Source organism: Rhagoletis zephyria, unplaced genomic scaffold (genome assembly GCF_001687245.7).
Source record: "Rhagoletis zephyria isolate East Lansing unplaced genomic scaffold, Rhagoletis_zephyria_1.1 Rzeph_scaffold_02685, whole genome shotgun sequence".
Classification (NCBI taxonomy): domain Eukaryota; kingdom Metazoa; phylum Arthropoda; class Insecta; order Diptera; family Tephritidae; genus Rhagoletis; species Rhagoletis zephyria.
The window spans coordinates 60,989-72,859 of record NW_016159769.1 but is presented as its reverse complement, the minus strand read 5'-3'; positions in this window follow the sequence as shown (position 1 = coordinate 72,859).

The window sequence follows — 11,871 nt, the reverse complement described above, 5'->3', positions numbered from 1 at the left end:
CAGTCTTTAATGTCCTATGAAATCTTTCAATCATTCCATTTGATTGAGGATGATATGGGGACGTATGAATTTTGTGTGATCCTAACAATTTAGTAAATTCTGTGAACAATTTTGATGTAAACTGTGATCCTTGATCTACTGTTATATAAAGTGGAATGCCAAAACGAGGAACGTAATTTTGAACAAATGTTGTTGCTATAGAATTAGCTGAAATATCTCTAAGTGGATATGCCTCTGGCCAACGTGTATGTCTATCAATGATAGTTAAAATGTAATGATTTTCTTTTGACACAGGTAATGGACCAACAAGATCCATATGAATATGTTCAAATCGTCCAAATGGAATGTTAATTTTTTGAACAGGCGTCTTAATATGTTTAGAAATTTTTGATTTTTGACAACTTATACAAGTAGAAGTCCAATTATTTATCTCTTTGCGCATATTAGGCCAAAAATATTTTGATTGAATCAAACGCCTAGTTGTACGTACACTTGGATGTGATAAAGAATGAATTTTATCAAAAATGATTTTTCTCATAGAATTGGGAACAAATGGCATAAAAGGTTGTTGACAAATATCACACTAAATATTAAGATTAAGTACTGGAATATTAATTTCTTATAAATTACTGTTGGAATTTTGGTCAGATATTATGTCATAAAGTTTTTTTTGTTGTTCCTCGAATAATGTTTGAAAATTTATGTCTTGGGCTAAAATCATGTTAACATCTGGAATACGTGAAAGGGTAGCAGCAACTATGTTTTCTTTTCCAGAAATGTATTGAATGTCGTCTGTAAATTGTGCAATGTACTCTAAGTGTCGAGTTTGTCGAGGTGATCTGTCTGATTTAGAATTTAGAATATGTTTATGATCAGTATAAACAGTGAATGTTCTACCTTCTAGAAAATGTTTAAAATGTTTAATTGAATTGTATATCGCTACAAGTTCTCTGTCAAATGTGGAGTAATTAATTTCTGTAGGGGATAATTTTCTTGAAAAATATGCAAGTGGTTCCAAAGTGTTATTACTCATTTGTTGTAAAACCGCACCGACTGCTACATTCGATGCATCGACAGTAAGTGATAATTTACCATTTTTATCAATATGAGTGAGTAAAGTCTTCTGTGTAAAAAGTTTCTTCACATTTTCAAAAGCCCTAGTTGTATTTTCTGTCAAATTTAATTGTTTAAGTTTATTTTTAGTTGCTAATGTTAACATTTCGTGCAGAGGACTAAGTTCTGCTGCTAACATTTTAACATATTTATGGTAAATTTTTGTAATTTATTTATTGAAAGGGGTTTTTCAAAATTTACTATTGCTTCAACTCGTTCTACTGGTCTGATTCCTTCACTTGAAATTTCATAACTTAAAAAATCTAATATATTTGCTCCAAAAATGCATTTACTAGGTTTAATATTCAAACTATATTTTTCAAGTTTTTCAAATACAGATTTTAAATGCTCAATATGTTGATCTTCATTATCACTTGCAACAAGAATATCGTCAAGATACTATTCGTAGTCCAAAAGGCATCCGTACGAACTCAAACATTCCAAACGGTGTAGTAATTGCTGTTTTATGTATATCTTCTTCAACCATCGGTATTTGATGATACGCACGAACAAGATCAATTTTGGAAAAATTTGTTTATTTTTTAAATCAATAGTCAAATCATGAATGTGAGGTAACGGATAACGATCTGGAATAGCAATGCAATTAAGTCTTCTGTAATCTCCACAAGGTCTCCAATCATTTGGTTCTTTTTTAGGAACTAAATTTAAAGGAGATGCAATGTGGGAGTGTGAAGGTCTACATATACCTGTTTTAACTAAAAGTTCAAATTCTGTTTTTGCTATTTCGAATTTAAATCGTTTAAAAGTTTAGAAAATTTATTTTCAGTAATTGGTATCCTTGTTGAAAATATATCGCAAAAACCAGATGATCCAGAAACTTTCAATTTTGTTGTTGAATCAGTAATTTCTCTATTTTTAATATCAACTAATATACAAAATTTCTCCAAAAAGTTAGCGCTTACAATTGGTGTTGAAATATCCGCTAATATGAAGGGGAATTCAAAATCGCGTCTTAAACCTAGATCAATTTTTAAAAGTTTTGTGCCATAAGTTTTAATAGAAGAACCTTTAGCTGCAGTCAAATTAAGATCTGAATTTCTTTTATGTGATTGGACTTTTGAAGAAGGAATGACTGAAACGATAANTAAGTGATAATTTACCATTTTTATCAATATGAGTGAGTAAAGTCTTCTGTGTAAAAAGTTTCTTCACATTTTCAAAAGCCCTAGTTGTATTTTCTGTCAAATTTAATTGTTTAAGTTTATTTTTAGTTGCTAATGTTAACATTTCGTGCAGAGGACTAAGTTCTGCTGCTAACATTTTAACATATTTATGGTAAATTTTTGTAATTTATTTATTGAAAGGGGTTTTTCAAAATTTACTATTGCTTCAACTCGTTCTACTGGTCTGATTCCTTCACTTGAAATTTCATAACTTAAAAAATCTAATATATTTGCTCCAAAAATGCATTTACTAGGTTTAATATTCAAACTATATTTTTCAAGTTTTTCAAATACAGATTTTAAATGCTCAATATGTTGATCTTCATTATCACTTGCAACAAGAATATCGTCAAGATACTATTCGTAGTCCAAAAGGCATCCGTACGAACTCAAACATTCCAAACGGTGTAGTAATTGCTGTTTTATGTATATCTTCTTCAACCATCGGTATTTGATGATACGCACGAACAAGATCAATTTTGGAAAAATTTGTTTATTTTTTAAATCAATAGTCAAATCATGAATGTGAGGTAACGGATAACGATCTGGAATAGCAATGCAATTAAGTCTTCTGTAATCTCCACAAGGTCTCCAATCATTTGGTTCTTTTTTAGGAACTAAATTTAAAGGAGATGCAATGTGGGAGTGTGAAGGTCTACATATACCTGTTTTAACTAAAAGTTCAAATTCTGTTTTTGCTATTTCGAATTTAAATCGTTTAAAAGTTTAGAAAATTTATTTTCAGTAATTGGTATCCTTGTTGAAAATATATCGCAAAAACCAGATGATCCAGAAACTTTCAATTTTGTTGTTGAATCAGTAATTTCTCTATTTTTAATATCAACTAATATACAAAATTTCTCCAAAAAGTTAGCGCTTACAATTGGTGTTGAAATATCCGCTAATATGAAGGGGAATTCAAAATCGCGTCTTAAACCTAGATCAATTTTTAAAAGTTTTGTGCCATAAGTTTTAATAGAAGAACCTTTAGCTGCAGTCAAATTAAGATCTGAATTTCTTTTATGTGATTGGACTTTTGAAGAAGGAATGACTGAAACGATAACACCAGTATCGATTAAAAAATTTAATTTATTGGATTTATCATAAATAAATATCGCCGCCACCGTCATAATGGAACGATCTAGTTTAAAACAAAGAATTTTCTTCGTTCTTATTTTTGTTAAAATTACAAGGTTGAATGCATTTAAAAGCATTATTTTTAAATTTTCTATGATACCAACAAATATTTTGGTTAATATCGTTTCTAGATCTAGAAAAATTTCTCAATATAGAACGACTTCTGTCTCTATCTCTATCTGTATCTCTATCTATTGATCTTGAGCTAATTTGTAATTCATTAATATCTTCTGTAATTTTATTAAGACTTTGGTAAATGACAGTAGTTAACTCAGTTAAATTTCTAATGCACTGTTCCAGAATATTATTATTATTTTCTACGCTAGGGACATTAAAAGATTTAGACGATTGAGGTTTATTTATCAAATCAAATAATTTATCTGCAAGAGAAATAATTTCTTCAGTACTTTGATAACTACAAGAAGTTATATGAATCTGTACTTGTTGCGGTAACTTCCTACTCCATAATTTATATACAAGTTCTTTACCAATAATTGATTTGGAACCTGCTAAGGATTTCAAATGTCTATAAAGTTCTCATTTATCTGAGCTTGTTCTGCAGCCTGTTACAAATTTGTTGATTTTGTTTGCACAGGATACATCAGGATCGCAAATATATCGTGTTATGATATCAAATTAAAAAATAGTATTTCCTTCTTGTTTGAAAGTGTATTATTGAATAATCAAAAATTTTCTTTTTGATAACAAACACATTCAAGAATTTAAACAAGTATAAGAACATATAGGTAAAATACCCTATAGTCTCCAAACCAAATTTGACAAGGGATGACGGAAAATCGTTCCAAATTACATCACCCTCCTACCCTGTCGGAAACACCAACAACTAAAATAGCAATGCGAAAATATTGCATTTTTCATCTAATCTATTGGAGAATAGTGAACATTTTAGTGCACTCCATTGCTTTGCAATTGAGGCTGCTTCAGCAAACGTTTTAGTGCACTCCATTGCTTTGCAATTAAGGCTGCTGCAGAAAACTGCAACGGCATCTCTGCGGGATTGATTAGTTAACTGGCTAATGGAGGCTGCGTGGAGCAGAAACAAAATCATTGTGAAGAAATGCTGTTAATATAATAATAGGGAAACATTTCGAGAACGGCTTTGCCGTGCCCTATGTACACAAAATGCACAGATTCGTCCCAGAGCTACACTTGCATCTACGCTTCTTGCATCTTGACGGCTGTCGCAATTTAACACACATCACTTAATTGTATTAGTTTTTACGCAGTCTTCAACTCAAAAATCACTCATAATTGCAAATTAACTGACTTTTCACTTATAATTCAAATTTCTCTTTCGCTGATTTGTAAACAAAGGTTTATTTACAAGTTACCACAACTGTCAAAATCGGCAAAACCAAAGTAGCGGTACCACTGACGGCGCCACCTTTGTTCGCAGCACCGTGTAATCAATGTGTATGCACTACCAATTGTGGCTTGGCTCTTCCCAATGGTGAAGAGTTACCTTTGCAGGACTATGCCTTGTTGACGCACAAACAGCACAGGCACGCACGTATTTTTCGATATCTTTATCGGTTGAAGGCCAATAAACATATCGGCGCGCTAACTGTTTCATTGTCGTTGTACCAATATGTGTGTAATGCAATTCTTGTAGAACTAACCCTTGCAACGATGTTGGAATAACGACCCTCGGACCTTTAAATAAGATGTCCGAATCAATAATGTACTCTGTATCAACCTTCCTCGTACCACGCAATTCGTATATAATTTTTGAAAAGGTTGCATCTTTTCCTGTCTCTGAGCGAATTGTGTTTAAGTTCAATTTTGTCGAGTTTATTTGATTTATAGTTGCAAAACAATTAAGATGGACTTCTTCATCTATGAAATTCCGTTTGCAGTTGCCTGTATTTAATGGTGCTCTCGAAAGGCAATCGACGTTGACATTTTCTTCGCTTTTCTTAGTGATAACTTTATAATCATAGCCCTTTAGAAACGCGGCATAACGCTGAAGACGCGCAGAAGTCATTTGTGGTAATTTTGAATTTTGCGGAAAAATTCTGGACAATGGCTGGTTATCAGTTACGAGTTTGAATGAGCTCCCGAAAAGGTATTCGTGAAAATGTTGTACGGCAAAAACTATTGCTAAAGCCTCCGGGTCTAGCTGTGAATAATTTTGCTCAGCTGGGGTAAGCGATCTGGATGTGTGTGCTATAGGCTTTTCTTCGACCTTAATAATAGGTGCGTTCGCGTAGCTGTTAATTGTTCAAGTTTAACCAAAACTTACAGGTTTTTGCGTTCGCGTACGCAAAAAACTTGCAAAGTAGGGGAAATTGCGAGAGCAAAGTGACATTTCATTTTGAGGGGAAGCTGTTAGTTTCTGTTGGAAATATTTTTGCCAACAGCAATTTGCCAACAGGGAAACAGCTGGTTGGCATTTACGCAAATCACAAAATTGAATTCGATGGTTTGGAAGATAAAAATTACAAAATGCGACTAATTAAACTTGTAAGAAATAAGTAGTTATTTGTTTAATCAATAAACTGTGTCAGTATAACACCTTGCGATGACTTTTCGTACGTTTTAAATTTTACACTTTTGTATGTAAACAAAAATTATATCAGCTGTTTGTCTAACTTGCAAGTTTCTGCAAATTTTCTGTTCGCGAACTATTTTGGATATTTCTCTCTTGTGAGAGAACAAATGACATTTCGCCGGAATTTGGCAGTTGGTTGGTTTCTGCTGGAGATTTTAAACAAACGCACCTAATATGTGATACAACCCCCGCTATCCCTGTAGGACTAGCGTCGCATGCAAGTTGAACTTCTAATTTTGGGTTGAATGGCATAAGAACTCTATCGCTGGCAATTCCTTCTTTTAATGTGTCAAAAGCTTTTCGGCATTTATTTGACCATTGAAAACGTGAATATTTTTCAATAATTAACGTAGGGTGTAGTGATTGTTGAATTATTTGGCATGAATCTTGCATAGTAAAATTGCTTTGACTTTTTTAGTAGATTTATGCACTTTATTATACTGAATTGTATGCCCTAGGAATGAAATTTTTGTTTCAAAAACTTACATTTTGCAATATTTAAGTGTAGATCATGATTATCAAGCTGATTTAAGCATGCATCCAGGTTGGCCTTGCACTCTACCATAGATTTACCATTTACGACAATGTCGTCAAAATAGGATTCAGTGTTGGGAACATCGCGTAAAATTTGGTCAATGATTCTATTGAATTCTGCTGGTGCTGTTTTTATTCCAAATGAAAGCCGATTCATTACGTAAGTTCCCTTGTGCGTGGAAAAAGTTTGAATCTGGCTTGATTCTTCATCAACTGGCACATGTAAGTATGCCTTGCATAAATCAAGTCGACAAAAGTATTTCGAGTCCCTCAGACTATTGAAAATTTGATCAATTCTTCTTATAGGGTAATGGGCGTCTACTAGCGTTCGATTTACTCCGACTTTATAATCGACGCACAATCGCACGCTCCCATCTGGTTTCGGAATAACCACTAGCGGCGATCCCCAATCACTGTTGTTCGTTTTTGTAATTATATTCGCTTTTTTTAATTCATTTAACTCCTTATCAACGCGATCTAATAATGCATATGGAATTTGACGATCTTTAGTATAAACTGGAGTAGCCCCCTCTCTCAATTTTAGCGACACCTTGTAGTTTGGTATGCACCCGAGGAAATTTGCAGCTTTGGTGTCAAATGTGGTTGTTATTATGTTACAATTTGTTTCATCGAGTTCGTTGAGATCAATTTTTAGGCGTCTTATCCAAGTTCTACCTAAAATTGCTGAACACGTATCTGGGACGACGTATAAATCATCAGTAATTGCCATTTCGTTAAATTGTACGTGAACTCGTATTTTACCATCTGGAACAAACGTATCTTGCGTGTAAGAGCGAAAAACGATGTTTATTGGAATTAGTTTTTGCGATAATTTTAATTCATTGAATTGACTTCTGGTTAAAAACGAATAACCGGATCCAGAGTCTACTTCGAATTTAGTTGGCTTACCCTCAACTACAATTTTGGCATAGTAGCGCTCTGAACTCGCCTTTGTATAATCGTTGCAGAAGGCGTCCACAACTTTATAGATTCCGTACTGTGAATCTTCACTTTGAATTTGATTTGTCTTCGTAGTGACCGGCAACAGGCCTATTCGCCAATAGAGTGGGTATGCAAATTTTGCTACATGCCCATTTTTATGACAGGCCTTGCACTGTAATTTCGCTTTGTTTGTACGGCATTCTTTTGCAAAGTGGTACCACGCCGCAGACATAAGCCAGCTATGCCCAATTCTGCATAATTAATTTTAAAAGATATTTGAGAAGAACGCGATTTTGATTGTGACTTTAAATGCTTAGACTTCTTTTTGAAAGTGATTTTGTTGATATCTGTTGAATTCGATACATTTTTTGTATCGTGCGCTAACTCCCTGGCGTCCATTTTAGCAGGTTCAAGCGCTAAAGCTTTTGAAAAAATTTCATCGAATTTGCACGTACCTGACTGAAGATGTTGTTGTTGTGTATACCTCGGATGAATTGAGCCCGGAGAAAAATATCGGCTTTCTGTGCTCTGCAACTGCATGGAGATATAAATTCACATTCATTTATACCTGTGCGAAGCTCAGTGACAAAATCTGCTACTGATTGTTGATCATTCTGGTACTTTGAAAGAAATTTATGTTGCGCAACTAATACATTTTTCTTCGGCGAAAGATGCGCTTCTAATATTTTTAGCAATTCATCGTACTGTAGCTCCGTCACTTCTTTTGGAGCAGCTAAAGCTGTAACGTATTGAAGTTTTTCGCCCCGATTGAATTCAGAAGTAATTTTGCACAATACTCCTTCTTCGCAGCTACATTCTTCATTTGCACGTAATTTGTGAAACGTTGAATGTAATTCTTGTACGATTCTTTTGCTGGATCGAACATATCGAAATTTGGTACCAGCGCGGTACTGATACTACTGCTTCCTTGTCCTGCACTTGACGTTGAAGCTTCTGCACTTATGGTCATAAGCTGTGCGACCATCTCCTGTTGCACTTTCATAAATGTGTCAAATTGCTTGACATCCATTTTAATGAGTTGACCCTCGTCACCAACTGTTTTAGTCGAGTCGATTGTAATTAAAAATGCTTTACTTCAACAATTATAGCTTAACCTAACAATTTGATGTGTGCACGCTATCTCGAACATTCGATATTAATACTCCTGTCATCTTCTATTTCTGTTTCATAACTTCCTGCCAATGCGTTGCCAGATTGGTATTATCTCACATAAACTGGAAGTACGTAACTTCTTAAGGATACAACAATTTGCTTTCAATTAACCCCTTTTATTCTAGAACACGAATTTTCGTAATCCGTAGCTACGCGACGAAAAACGAAAAATCCACATGCTGCAACCCTTGCGGAAACATGTGCAGCATTGCCAGCTACCAGTTGTTTTTCGAAGATAGCTGAATGAAGGAAAATAAAGTGGAGGAATTAAAAAAAAACACTCATCATGTGCTTGTTTATTGTAAAATTGGTTAATTTTACATACTTTGAGGAAAATTATGGATTGATGTATTTGCAATTATAACAGCAGAGTAATCGGGCGCTATGGCAATGGATTCACAAAGGTATGCGGAGCTGTTGGGCATAGTAACCATGGGCGCATCTATGTCAGCTTCTGGTTGAATTGTTAAACCACAAGCCAGAACTACTCCTATGCCTGAAGAACTGGTTATCAATCCAGTTAATGCAATAACAGCTTCTTCCAAGCCATTGAAAACATGCACTTTGTTAGGTCCACCACCTGTTGCATTTGCTTCTGCCTTCGGCCGCGCTTAGGGATTATAACCCTTACTAAGTAGAATTCTCCTTTCTGTGTTGCCGGAGAAGAAGGGCTTCCGCATGTCAAAGGTATACAACATTTCTTGTGCATGTCACTCCGGCTACGCCGTCCACAGTAGTTTTGTGCAGAACCCACGTCGAAATTTGAAAAAAAGTGCATAGTGCAAACCGAGTTTATTAATAAGCTAGTGGTTGCAAATTTGAAACACTTACCTTAAATAAAATGTGAATCCTTTGATTACACGTGTATGTTAAAGTTTTTGGACTCGGGTTATGCGTTTGGACACAACAACCGAAAATCGTTGTACATTAACTAAACCGGACCCAAGTTTCTCGATAAGGGGCAACAAATATTATTTTTTGCCCGTTTATATAAAGCAGTGGATAAAAATTACGTATACGCGAAAGGCAAATTTATCTGTTTAAATGAACACCACCAATATTTCTTGCAAACCCATATCGATTTACATCTTTAGGTGCAATCCCGTATTCCTCGGACTCGGACTAGTAAAACTGTCAAAAAATAAAAATTCGCTCAGAGCGAGAGAGTAACATCTAGTAAAAAATGGTAACTTCTGTCAACTTCAACATAACCTCGATCGGGATCGATTTCCAGTAAAATCTGACTGACTCTGACTATTTCTGACTAGTCCGGACTCGTACGGGATCGAACCTTTTTATTTCGCCTCCGACACAGAATTGTTTTCGTACAAAATTACGCAAAAAAAGCTTACTCGTTCGTTTTTAGGCATGCCATTGTTATGAATTTCGAAAGTTCGAAAATACGATTCGGATTGCAGCATACTATTTCTACGTTTCGTAGCAAAATCCGAATACGAAAGAGTTGCAGAATAGGGGTGTAAATAATAATAATAATAATATTCGAAAGACTGCACTTAATCTCTCTTAAACGTTTTCTGCTCCTGGCCAGTTTTCTAAGCTCTCATCCTCCGACGAATCGTTCAACCAGAACTCCGTTGTAATAACTAAAATTTTTTTACAAGGTTTTTATATACTCGCTTTTTTTAAAGTTCATTTCTATTTGCACAAATTGACATATGTATAAACACACTACTTAGTTTGCTCGATTTGTAAACAAAGCTTATGAGCAGTGAAAAATATACTATTGTCAACAACCTAAACGAGCGAAATTCACAATAGCGCTATTCTTCATCGAATGAGCGCCAGAATACCAAATGAAATTTCGTTCGATCAGCACTTTCGACCACAGTCGAAGATCGAATGCAACTCATAATAGAGGCCAGTACAACAGAGTTCTGGTTGAGCGATTCGTCAGAGGATGCGAGTTTAGAAAACTGGCCAGGAGCAAAATACGTTTAAGAGAGTTTAAGTGCAGTCTTTCGAATATATTTTGACATACAATATATTTAAGAAACTTTATGATCCAAATCTATTTATAATATATTAAAACTATAAACAGCTCTATGATTTTGTTCTCAGAGATTGTGCCAACATTGCATTTGCATCATCTTCCTCTAATATAGCAAGAACTTCGTGAAGAGAAATCCCGTGATATAACGAAAAGTTACAATGCATATTTTCTTAATGTACTAAATATAGTACACCTTCATTTGTTTATCCATGCGATTTTACAAAAAAAAAAGTTCGTAGTTACGAATTCGTAGCTCCGTTCCGAAAATTGGTATGCTGTATTCCGATGGCAACTATCAACGCCCTTTAATCCTTGGAATCCTCTTTAGCTCCTTTTACAAACCCTCGACCAATGTCCGGCCTTTCGCTCATGCATTTCACCAGTTTTTTGTATTGCGAGCGACTTGTTGTGATCTTCTATCTGTTGATTTTGTAAAAATAATAATAATAATTTAATATTTTTTTTCTATTCACACTTTTTTTTATTGATATTTTAACACAAATTCTTTCGCTTCGACACGTACAAAATTTCCGACAAATACATAAAAACATTACGAATTTCGAAGATGACCTACGTATTTCGAAATTACGTTACGACAACGCGGATTTCAGCATACCAATTTTACGATTCGTAGCAAAATCGAATCTACGTCGGATTACATCAAAGAGGTGTTAATTTTTCATGTTACGCCGAAAGTGTCACTATATTTCTTTCACTTAGNTTTACGATTCGTAGCAAACTCGAATCTACGTCGGATTACATCGAAGAGGTGTTAATTTTTCATGTCACGCCGAAAGTGTCACTATATTTCCTTCACTTACCAATGAAATAAGAATTTTCTTTATAAATATATTCTATATTCTGATGTAATGTGGAACGATTTTCCATCATCCCTTGTCAAATTTGGTTTGGAGACAAACCGGGCTAGGCGTTGTGCCATCTTCAGTGTAATTTTTCGTTCCGTCACTATTTATAGCCGTGCTAAACCGTCGTTGGTTCTTAGTTAGGTACGTCTCAGCGGATTATATTAGGTGTGTACTCGTATTGAGAGAACAAAATTCTCCAGCAGCAAAAGTTCTGAGAATTTAGCACTGTGGCGGCAAAAAGTTAGTCACCCTACTATTAGCTATTAAAACTTAGTTTGAGATATACTTGTATGTAAAATCTGGTAACACTGTTTCATGTTTCATTTTCAAATTGACATT